The sequence below is a fragment of the Natator depressus genome, chromosome 13 (assembly GCF_965152275.1).
Source record: "Natator depressus isolate rNatDep1 chromosome 13, rNatDep2.hap1, whole genome shotgun sequence".
Classification (NCBI taxonomy): Eukaryota; Metazoa; Chordata; order Testudines; family Cheloniidae; genus Natator; species Natator depressus.
The window spans coordinates 15585192-15597151 of NC_134246.1; the positions used below are offsets into that span (position 1 = coordinate 15585192).

The window sequence follows — 11960 nt, forward strand, 5'->3', positions numbered from 1 at the left end:
AAAATACATGAATCTGCCCAAGTTCACATAGCAAGTTAGTGATAGATGTGGGAGCAGAACTCAGGTTTGCTGTCTTCCAGGACTGGGTACTATTCACTAGGCCACTGCAGCTTAATGCAGAACAACAAACCTTGAGTAAGAATTTAGTTCCCTTGTACAAAACAAGCAGGAAACAATATACTATTATTTCATACTGTGTGTTTTCTCTGAAAGATGGATGTGGTGCTGTATTACATTGTGGATGGATTTGGTAGCAATTAATAAACAATTGAATGAATGAGTCTTACATTCGTTAGTAATAAATTACGATAAACTTTTGAATTCTTCTACAAGAGGCCATGTGTAAATGAGATCCATTTTTGTCTTCATTATTGTCCAACATTAATCATCTTCACTATAGTTGTATCAGATAAGGCCAGATCTTGTAGTCCATCTTGGGACCCTTTGAAATAAGAAGATTAATGATGATTTTATTTTTAACCATATAACAGATACTGTCAGGAGAAGCAGTGACTCTCCCACTAAGGAGAGAGGAGGTGTGCAGCAATAGGGGTCTTCTGCTTGAGAAGAAAATCAGAGGCTGAGGCTGGTTGTGGTTTAGAGGAACTCCATGCCCAACAGATAATGACAGAATCCCAAGCAAAAATTACTTAGTTACAGTATACTAGAGATGGATCAAGAGTTATTAAGATGACCTCTCTCCTGATAATGTCTCAAACTAAAACACGAGATCTAAACACCTACAAACTTTGGGCTGTTTGAAATCTGAATTTTGTAGCTTGGGCTTTCATTGTAATGTAGGACCAGATGCAGCCTGTGGGCCCAGCAGGAGTGGAAGTTTTTGATGAGAATTCTGCCATGTCTGTTTTATTAGGGAGACAAGGTGGGTGAGGTAATAGCATTTTAAAAATGAGAAACAGAATTTCATAGAGACCTTGATATAGGACATAACGTTTTGGAATCCCTTAGCTCGATGTAGGACACCATGTTTAGGACTGAAGCCCAGATCCCCCAGGGTACTTAGGCAGCTAGCTCCCATTGATTTCAGTGGGAGTTAGGAATGAAAATACCTCTGAAGATTTGGCTCCAAGAGCTAATTATCTGGAAATAGTAACATTCAACAGGTATTCATTTAGGACCCTTCAGTGAGAGGCATTTGAGGGACTGTGTCTGAGTAATCAGACTTTGAGGTTGAAGTGCACACAGAGCTGGGAATTAAATTCAGCTCCTTCAACCTGGCCACTGCTCCAGTCTGTGCATTTTTCAGTGACAAGAGATTCCCGGGCCAAAAGAAGGAAAAATATCATCAGCTGTGGCCTGACCTGAAGACGAGCTCTGTATAGCTCCCAAGCTTGTCTCTTTCACCAAGAGAAGTTAGTCCAATAAAAGATGCTACCCCACCCACTCCGTCTCTTTAATATCCTGGGACCAACATGGCTACAACACTGCAAACATTAGCTGGGGTGTGATTTACAGATATACCATGGAGTCCATACACTAATCACTTGGTTAAACTGCCTTCCTTTATGAGACCTGGTTCTTCAGGTCCAGATTTCCAGGACTCCATGTGCACATTTGTGCCTTTAGCAGAACACAAATTAGGCTCATTTTTGCATATGCAAATTTCAGCTGAAAGGTATTCTGAGTCAGTGGTCTATCCTAAAAAAATAAAGGTCCACACATTAAAAAGTGTTACTTAATTTTTAAAAGTTAAATAATGTGTAGCTCTTACTCAGCATTTTTCATCCACAGCTCAAAGTACTTACAAAGCAAGAATCATTAACCACCTTTTACAGAAGGTGAAACTGAGACACAGAAAAGTGAAGTTATTTGCTCAGGGTTATACAGCAGGACAGTGTCATAGAACCCAGATCTCTTGAGTCCCAGTCTAGTGCACTATCCATTGGCTCACATTACCTCTTTTTAAAAATCAATCTAATTAGGCTGCAGATCTATCTTCCCGAGGTGTGACATCTGTAAGAGACTGTCTCCTATCATTTGAAGACCTGATGTTATTCTTATGACTGAAAGGTGAGGCAAGCACTGTAACAAAGGTACATTTAATAGATTGGCATACGAGCTGCAGTTCAAGTTGTCATTGTTGCTCTTGGCACTGGATATATGTCAAGTATGTTAGTGCCAGAAACACCCTTGTTATTCCGCTGTCCCCCACTTCTGAGTTATGGATCCCTCAAGAGCAAAGTGAAAAGTATCCACTTTGCTTACTGTATGTGTGGTGGGAAGTAGGATTTCAGGAATGGCTGAAATGCATTCTTAATGCAGAGACAGCAAATTCCACACTGATTTTCTGCTCAAAGGACTCAAGATTTGTACAGAAAAAAGGCAAAGGGGTTTTGTTAAGAATAGAAACTCAAGGTTTGTTTTCTACCCAGCAATAACACTTGTTGCTAATTAACATGTATTGTGATAAAGAATCTCTCTTCAAAGGGTGGGATAAAAATCCACCATATAAGAAAATAATAGCTATGAAAATAGAACTACTCCTACTGCCTTCCAGTGGTTTTATGACCACAGTAGTTTTTCCCACCAAATTTACCTATTTCCTGGGGCTGGAGACAATTATCTCTGACGGAATCATGAATGCAGTGTTGGGAGTTTCTCAAATCTCCTTCTTGGATTCTCTGTCATTTTAATTCTATCGGGGTCATAGATTTCCAAGGGAAGTGACTGAAACCTCATCACTGGAGACACTAAAAAACAGAAGGACAAGGCAGTAGGAAATATACCATATGGAACAATCCTGCACTGGCAAGCTTGTAATGGGCAAGATATACCATAATAGGGCTTATCTGTTTCCAGAATTTATGGTTCACTGCACTATTTGTGGCTGAGATTATTAAATATTGGGGTTTATTCATTATAACATTGTTAGGTGGCCTGGGAGATTCTCATATATACTTTTCCTTCCGCAGTGCTATATCTACACCGAGAATACATGCTCTTCAGAGTCTTTCAGATGATTCCATCTGCGTGCTTGATGTAAATGCATTTTTTGTTTGTTTGATTGTTTTATATGAAACTTGGATGAAATCAAAATGCTACTTTTGGGGTTCTAACTGCTTGCTCAGTTTTATGACTTCTGTCACTTAACAGTTATCCAATATTATAGCAGACTGATCAATTAAGAGCTTGGATGCTGCTTCAGACTTCAGCTCTCTCTCCAGAATGCTGCCCTTACACTTTATCTTTGCATCAGTTGCACAGTTTGCCCTTGTCTAAATTTGTCCCTTTTCAGTAGTGGCCACAAGTTGTTACTCTCTGGTGGCTCCTCCTATGTAAAAGGAATCTGTGGTATTAATCCAGCCTTTAGGGAAAGCACATCCATGTCACAAACGCTAGCCACCATCAGAAATGGCATCGACTATTACCACTGATGGAAGCCTTAACGGGGGGCCCAGGAACGAGAAGGACTAGAGACCTGACATGGAGCCATGGACATGCCAGGATGCCATGGAGTCAGTACTAAACTTCCTGCAACCATAGGTATGGGAGAAACATTGACTGGGAAGAGTGGGGGACGCTGGTGCTGTCAGTGCCCACATTGTACCTGCTCTGTAGAACCGAACAGAGCTTCTGTCTGCAAGTGGTCCACCTTTCACCAGCACTAACTTGGAATGCTGTTTAAAGCTCAGTTCCTTAACATTTCCTATTCCTTCCTGCTTTGCTTTGTGCAATTCTAATGCCACACTTCAGACCATCTTCTTCGGCTCTCAGTGAGGCCTGCAAACCACTACTGAATATCCAACAAGCCAGCTCCTTGTGGTGTGCATTTCTGCTCATATCAAAAGAATGAATCCACTGGGTGTGTTTTTTAAAACTGCTCTTTCAAATGTTTCCCCTGAGCTTTAAAAAAAGATGAATAAAGCCCTAACCCCTAACACATATTTCCTGTTTCAGAGTAGCAGCCATGCTAGTCTGTACTCGCAAAAAGAAAGGGAGTACTTGTGGCACCTTAGAGACTAACAAATTTATTTGAGCATAAGCTTTCGAGAGCTACAGCTCACTTCATCGGATGCATTCAGTGGAAAATACAGTGGGGAGATTTATATATATAGAGAACATGAAACAATGGGTGTTACCATACACACTGTAACGAGAGTGATCACTTAAGGTGAGCTATTACCAGCTGGAGAGCGGGGCGCGGGGGGGGGAACCTTTTGTAATGATAATCAAGGTGGGCCATTTCCAGCAGTTGACAAGAACCTCTGAGGAACAGTGGGAGGTGGAAGGGGGGAAATAAACATGGGGAAATAGTTTTACTTTGTTTAATGACCCATCCACTCCCAGTCTCTATTCAAGCCTAATTTAATTGTATCCAGTTTGCAAATTAATTCCAATTCAGCAGTCTCTCGTTGGAGTCTGTTTTTGAAGTTTTTTTGTTGAAGAATTGCAACTTTTACGTCTGTAATCGAGTGACCAAAGAGATTGAAGTGTTCTCCAACTGGTTTTTGAATGTTATAATTCTTGACATCTGATTTGTGTCCATTTATTCTTTTATGTAGAGACTGTCCAGTTTGACCTATGTACATGGCAGAGGGGCATTGCTGGCACATGATGGTATATATCACATTGGTAGATGTGCAGGTGAATGAGCCTCTGATAGTGTGGCTGATGTGATTAGGCCCTATGATGGTGTCCCCTGAATAGATATGTGGACACAGTTGGCAACGGGCTTTGTTGCAAGGATAGGTTCCTGGCTTAGTGGTTCTGTTGTGTGGTGTGTGATTGCTGGTTAGTATTTGCTTCAGGTTGGGGGGCTGTCTGTAAGCAAGGCCTGGCCTGTCTCCCAAGATCTGTGAGAATGATGAGTCATCCTTCAGGATAGGTTGTAGATCCTTGATGATGCGTTGGAGAGGTTTTAGTTGGGGGCTGAAGGTGATGGCTAGTGGCGTTCTGTTATTTTCTTTGTTGGGCCTGTCCTGTAGTAGGTAACTTCTGGGTACTCTTCTGGTTCTGTCAATCTGTTTCTTCATTTCAGCAGGTGGGTATTGTAGTTGTAAGAATGCTTGATAGAGATCGTGTAGGTGTTTGTCTCTGTCTGAGGGGTTGGAGCAAATGCGGTTGTATTGTAGAGCTTGGCTGTAGACAATGGATCGTGTGGTGTGGTCTGGATGAAAGCTGGAGGCAAGTAGGTAGGAATAGCGGTCAGTAGGTTTCCGGTATAGGGTGGTGTTTATGTGACCATCGCTTATTAGCACCGTAGTGTCCAGGAAGTGGATCTCTTGTGTGGACTGGTCCAGGCTGGGGTTGATGGTGGGATGGAAATCGTTGAAATCATGGTGGAATTCCTCAAGGGCTTCTTTTCCATGGGTCCAGATGTTGAAGATGTCATCAATGTAGCGCAAGTAGAGTAGGGGCGTTAGGGGACGAGAGCTGAGGAAGCGTTGTTCTAAGTCAGCCATAAAAATGTTGGCATACTGTGGGGCCATGCGGGTACCCATAGCAGTGCCACTGATTTGAAGGTATACATTGTCCCCAAACGTGAAATAGTTATGGGTGAGGACAAAGTCACAAAGTTCAGCCACCAGGTTTGCCGTGACATTATCGGGGATACTGTTCCTGACGGCTTGTAGTCCACCTTTGTGTGGAATGTTGGTGTAGAGGGCTTCTACATCCATAGTGGCTAGGATGGTGTTTTTAGGAAGATCACCGATGGATTGTAGTTTCCTCAGGAAGTCAGTGGTGTGTCGAAGATAGCTGGGAGTGTTGGTAGCGTAGTTGCAATTCTTCAACAAAAAAACTTCAAAAACAGACTCCAACGAGAGACTGCTGAACTGGAATTAATTTGAAAACTGGATACAATTAACTTAGGCTTGAATAAAGACTGGGAGTAGATGGGTCATTACACAAAGTAAAAATATTTCCCCATGTTTATTCCTCCCACCCCGACCCCCCACTGTTCCTCAGACGTTCTTGTCAACTGCTGGAAATGGCCCACCTTGATTATCATTACAAAAGGTTCCCTCCCACCCCCCACTCTCCTGCTGGTAACAGCTCACCTTAAGTGATCACTCTCATTACAGTGTGCATGGTAACACCCATTGTTTCATGTTCTCTATGTATATAAATCTCCCCACAGTATTTTCCACTGAATGCATCCGATGAAGTGAGCTGTAGCTCACGAAAGCTTATGCTCAAATACATTTGTTAGTCTCTAAGGTGCCACAAGTACTCCTTTTCTTTTTACATATTTCCTGGTTGCTCAGAGACGTCTGAATTTAAGTCTCCCTAATGAGCAAACACAGCGCATTTAATTTTGTTTAGGAAAACAGATTCACTGTGACAGCTAAAAGCATGAGTCAGGCCCTCTCTGAAAGGGTGTGCTGCAGCTGGGGACACTCACCAAACAGAAATGCCTACGAAACCCAAAGAACTCCCACAAGCCAAGAGTTGCAGTTTCTCCTCTAACAAAAAACACTAGTGCACACAGCCTCTGGTAATGCTTCCTCGTTGCCTAGCAACTGACTGTTTAGCCACCATCTCCATGGTAAAGCAGAGGTTTTGTGAATGAGCTGTGTAATACATTTGTTTAGCTGATGTCACATCACTGTGCACGAAACCCTGCAGTTCTTACGCAAGCTGAGCTCTTAGTGAACCCAGCCTGAGTGTGACCCGTAGGTTTGAGCCCCCTGGGTAGCAACTTCAAAGTCTGGTCATTGTACTGCTTTCTCTGTAAACTGTGTCAAATGGTAGAAGTGAAATATATATTTGGGACTCCTAAAATGGGGAAAATGATAAGCTCTATGGACTTTAGTTTCAATTCAACTTAGCTGCACCTACTGCATTTGTGAGTGCATCTAGTTTGCTTGGGCAAAATAGGTAACTGCTCAGGCAAATACTGTGGCAAGTTCAAAAAAACCTGGAGGGGCAAGAGAGAATTTAAGCTATCACTGTGGCTTCCCAATCCTGGGAGGGTCCAGTTCACCACCTGGCTAGGCCCTGTTAAGCAGAGGTATAAAATGAGGAAGGATCACAGAGATTCCTTTTTTTTTATTTTAACCCAATTTGCCATCTGTCGTAGCCCACAAGTCTCCACGAGCCACGGCCTCATCATCTGAAAGGTAAATCAGAAGGGGCCAATGCACAACTGACGTTTACCACATGCCTTTTGAGGAGACTAAGGGTAAGTCAATAGTGCAATAAAAGACCCATAGCAGTGCCCCAACTGGCCGGGGGGGACAGCTGACTTGGTTCACAGGGCTCAGGCTATGGGGCTATTGCAGTGTAGACGTACCCTAAAGACTTAGGCACTGCCGGGCTGAGCATTGCCCCACCCAGCTTTCAGGCACTCTGCCCCGTGGTACCAGCAGCCCTCAGTTAGGCCCCAGGATCCCTGTGCAATGCAAGGGAGAGGTAGGTGCATCAGAATGTGATTCACAGAAGCCAGCAAGCAGTTCAGGAAGCCACCTAAGCTAGCCAGTAGCACATGCTGAGGAGAGGGGCGGGTTTAGACTCCCACCCCACAAAAGGGATTTAGATGCCTAAGTCTGGTTCAGAGGGAGGCACCTATCTCTGCTTGGGATTCACAGACATGAACTCTGTCCCCAAAATAGGCACCTAAACAAGGTCACCCCTTTTCAAGAAAACCTGTCCAGGTGATAGCTCTGCCCCCTTGTCACTTCTAGCCATCTGCTTGACACATTTATTTCGGACGGGTGGGGGATGGGGGAAGAGAGAAATGCAGTTTCTAATCCCCTTACTTCCTGACATAGAGCAGGGATTTGAACCCACATCTTCTATCTCTTGGCAGAGTGCCTTGACCACTAGACTATTGAGTGTTCTGGGATAAAACTCTCTTAATGTCTCCTGTTGAAGCTGATTCACTCTGTATAAATAATTAAACAATCACTGGAACAGGGACTTAGGTCTCCCACCTCCTAAGCGAATACCCTAACTACTGGGCTATCAAGTCATTCTCACTCGTTCTCTGGCCCACTGATTAGTGGATTGGGCCTTGAAGGCAAGCTAGACAGGGAAAAACCGAATCTAAGCATCCCTCCTGGGACCAAGCTGCTAGGTGATGACAGGACTGAAGCAGCTATGCACATGCCCAGCTGCCAAAATTTAAGTACCTTGTGGACTTTAACAGTGGAAATACTTAGGAATTTTAGGCACCCTCAGGGTTAGGGGAAAGCTGGATGGGGGTATTGTGAATGCTAGTGGTGCCTACATTTTTAGGTGCCAACAGTAGCATTTAGGCTAAGACCCTTTGTGAATCTAGCCCTGAGGTGCTGGACACATTCTCCCATTCTCCTCCCTATAGCAGCATTCTGTGGTCTGACACAGTGCCACCAGCACCACTGAAGAGTGATCCAGGCTTTGAAATGAATCCATGATTTTAACCCAGTCCCTAGCACATTGCTGACACTCCATAAATAATAACCACCCACCCTCAGATCATGAGGTCTTTGTTTTGGTTTCTCAGTTTCACTGATGTAAATCTGCCTTGTACACATGAGATTGTGCCATGGTGATGAATGATTCTAAATAAGGAGTCGCTTAGCTAATGTTTACTGTACAGAGTTCCATTGTATAGAGGAGGATTAACACACAGGGCTCTGTTCAATCAAAAATGAGGCAAACAGAAGTTCAGTATTTTTTCTTTAAAAAACAACAACAAAAACTGTTTTTTCCCGGCAGGCTGAGTGTGGCAGAAGTAAGGAGACTTCAAAAAGAAAAACAAAAATCACAGGTTATATGCTGGCACAGAGGTGCACGAGTCATATGGAGGGGAAAATACACTGGAGATGCACATGAAACTCAGACCGAAGGCGGCATGTTTTCAACCATTGCAGGGAAGACATCAATACATGCTAATGTGTATTACAGAAGGTGTACCATACTGTGCAAGCTCATCAAAAATGCTAAGCATTGAACTGGGTATGGGGTGCAAGCGCCTTTAAAATCTCCCTTGTTTACTGCCAGCTCAATGTGGAAGAAACAAGTCTCCCAATCTGCCCCAACAGTAATAAATTCATTTTAAAATACAAATTCTAAATGAATGTTTCACTCATATGTAGTCACCTAAGCTGATGGTATCATAACCAGGCATGTGTTAGCAATGATTGCTACCGACAACTCCAACGGGCCTTCTTTAATAGCCAGGCAGTTAGTTAACTCCCTATACAATCAGGACTGCCAATTTTCATCATTTGGCCTGCTACACAAAACCATGGTGCAGAATGCTCCTGAAATATACTTAGTCTTCAACCTATTACATTTTTTAAAACATCCAGTCTTGCAGGACTGACCCAGGCAATTACTGATGGGAAATAAACTAGCAGCTTTACGTGCAAAGAGTATGACTGAGCTCTCCACCTGCCAAAATGTGAGTAATCAAATGTAGAATGAGAGACTTCGTTATCCAGATTGTCAATTATTCAAACTAACGTTCAGCTTTTGGCATATGATTGAAGATATTATGGTCAGTCTATAATCTCACAAACATTTAAGCTACTAGCTTCTTCTAGTGAGCAGTAGCTATTACAACAAGTAGTATTAAAGGATTAGTTGCAACATACTTTCCAACATAAGGGTGGTAGAACTAGACCCTCATTCATAGCCGTGTCCTTTTAGGGGAAAAAAGGCTTCAGCAAACTTCTTGAAAGGTATCACAGTACAGTAAAAAGAATAAAACCCTCACCATGCTTAATGACAAAAGGTAACACTCATCATATTCAAGAGGTACCACTAGAGGGAGCATCGGTAAAATAATAAATGCAGCTGTGTTCCTGCTGAAGGAAGAGTGTCTGCCAGTTCCAACATGTGCTTACTTACTAGACCCAAAAGGAGTTGTCCTGGCAACTAAGCAGCTATTCAATATTGCCACATCATTACATTTTATAATGTTTAGACTATAAGCTTTTCAGAGCATGGACAGTGCATTCCTACATCCATATGTATTCCATACAGTACCTAACATATTTTGTGCCCTACTGCAATACAAATAATTTTCCCTTGGGACACAGCCTAACATATGTGTGCACACATGCACACACCCACACACATTTTGCTTGCAGCTATTTAATAGTGCCACATTATTAAATTTATCATCATTTCACAGTTTATGCATGGATGCCAAAGACACGGCAGGAGTCCTGATCCTCCACTAACCGTTCACCTGGTGCTGTCACTTACTCCCCTAAAAAATCAGAGAAAAAGTAGGTATAAAACACAAGCATTCTGATTGAGGCAGTGTTTACACACACTTTGCGGTGCACCAGTAAATGACGACACAAGATGAAAGGGAGTGGAGAATCAGGTCCTGTGTTTTCTCTCTAAGGAAAGCCACATGGATAGGAGATGGGAAATGTCAAGGTCTCGGGTTTTTTTGGCCACAAATTAAAAATCCAGCTCAGGTGGAATTTATTAGGGAGTGAACGGGTGTTCAATGACCTGTCTGACCTGAAAGCGAGGCAATCTCAGTTTCATTCCTAGCAGATATGTACTCACCTCCCAAAAATCACTACCACAGCTGGTACAGGCAGCAGAAAGATAAATGATTATTTTATCATGAATCTCAACTACCATAGCTCATCTATTGAGGGAGCTCTTCCAGAGAAGCAACAACGAGGCCTTTCAGCAAGTCAGTATAGGGAAAGCATCTTTATAACATTGACTGTTGTATAATGGTGAACAACCCTACAGCATACTACAGTGCTACAAATTATTTTGGTTATTTTATTACTTTTTAACCTGTGTGCTTCTCCCCCCCCATTCTGCATAAAGAAAGAGCTTCATTCACCAAGGATGTCAGTCCAGCATCTTTCAACCGCACTAAATGTACTTCCAAACTAAATGCTCTATTTTAAAAAATGAGCCTAATATAAATGGAGTCTGTCACTTGGACAAATAAATGACAGGAAAGACAATGTTAGAATATTCCTTGGAAAGTTGTGCTAGGCATTGTTAAGTGTTTTATATTATTGTAATTCATAGAATAATTGCAGCAAAAGATGAACTATGGGAAATAGGAATGGTTTTTCATTTTGGCACCAGCTTGAAAACAAGGCCTCTTATGCCCCAAATGTAATATATTTAGTGGTGAGGACTTGATTGAAAATAGGCCAATTTTGTGCAATGCTGAAATTTATAATTTTACATTTGAATTTTCAGGCACCCTCAAAGAAAAACAGCCACTTCATCGAATTTCACAGAAAAGCTAAACCTGGGGGCGTGTAAGGACTCCATCCCAAACAAAATACCAAAAATGTCAGACAAAATCCTGTGAAAACTTCTTCATCAGTTTTCACCCAGCTCAAATTATACCCACTCTCATGACTAGAGCGCACAGATGACGGGGTCAGTTTAGGTGGGCATCTCACCCGAAGGACTTCAGATTGTAAACTCTTTGGGGCAGGAACCATCTTTTTGTTTTGTGTTTGTACAGCGCTTAGCACAATGAGGTTCGGTCCATGACTGGAGCTCTTAGGTACTGCAACAATATAAGTAAATAAATAATAACAAAAATTTCCCCAATGAGCCATCTGAAAATTCTGTGTCCAACAGTTCTCAATTAAAAAAAAACAACACTACTTCCATGGTTCTAAACTTGGCTCAAACTAGCCCTTCGAAGAAAAAACTCAGCGCTGTAGATTAGTTGGCCTTTCACCAACCAAGTCTTGATTGAAAATCAAATACAGATGTGAACACACACAAAAATGAAGCAATTTCTGCTCATGCAGCAGCCGCCTATTGTTGGCACACTCTGGAAAAATATCAGCACAAACTGGTACCGTCTGGTACACTCAGCAGCATTCATGGCAATTATGTGACCGGAATGTTCCTGCTCTCCCCATTAAGATAAATGTTGCTCTCCACTCATTGATCCCAGCCTGGAGAAAGGAGGGATGAAGGCAAGAGAAAATAAAAAGGACTCAAATGGAGAAGATGTTATATTACAGCAAGCCTGTGCAGGAAGCAAGAGCAGCAGCCAACGG

The 11960-nt window shown here is 42.4% G+C and overlaps 1 long non-coding RNA gene across 1 annotated transcript; it reads left to right on the plus strand.

Moving 5' to 3' along the window:
• The first annotated feature begins 1901 nt into the window (after positions 1-1901).
• Positions 1902-8965, plus strand: LOC141997592 (uncharacterized). The gene is made up of 4 exons (XR_012641742.1): positions 1902-2031; positions 2934-3000; positions 7043-7144; positions 8662-8965. It is a non-coding gene; the product is annotated as an uncharacterized LOC141997592 (long non-coding RNA).
• Positions 8966-11960: the final 2995 nt, after the last annotated feature.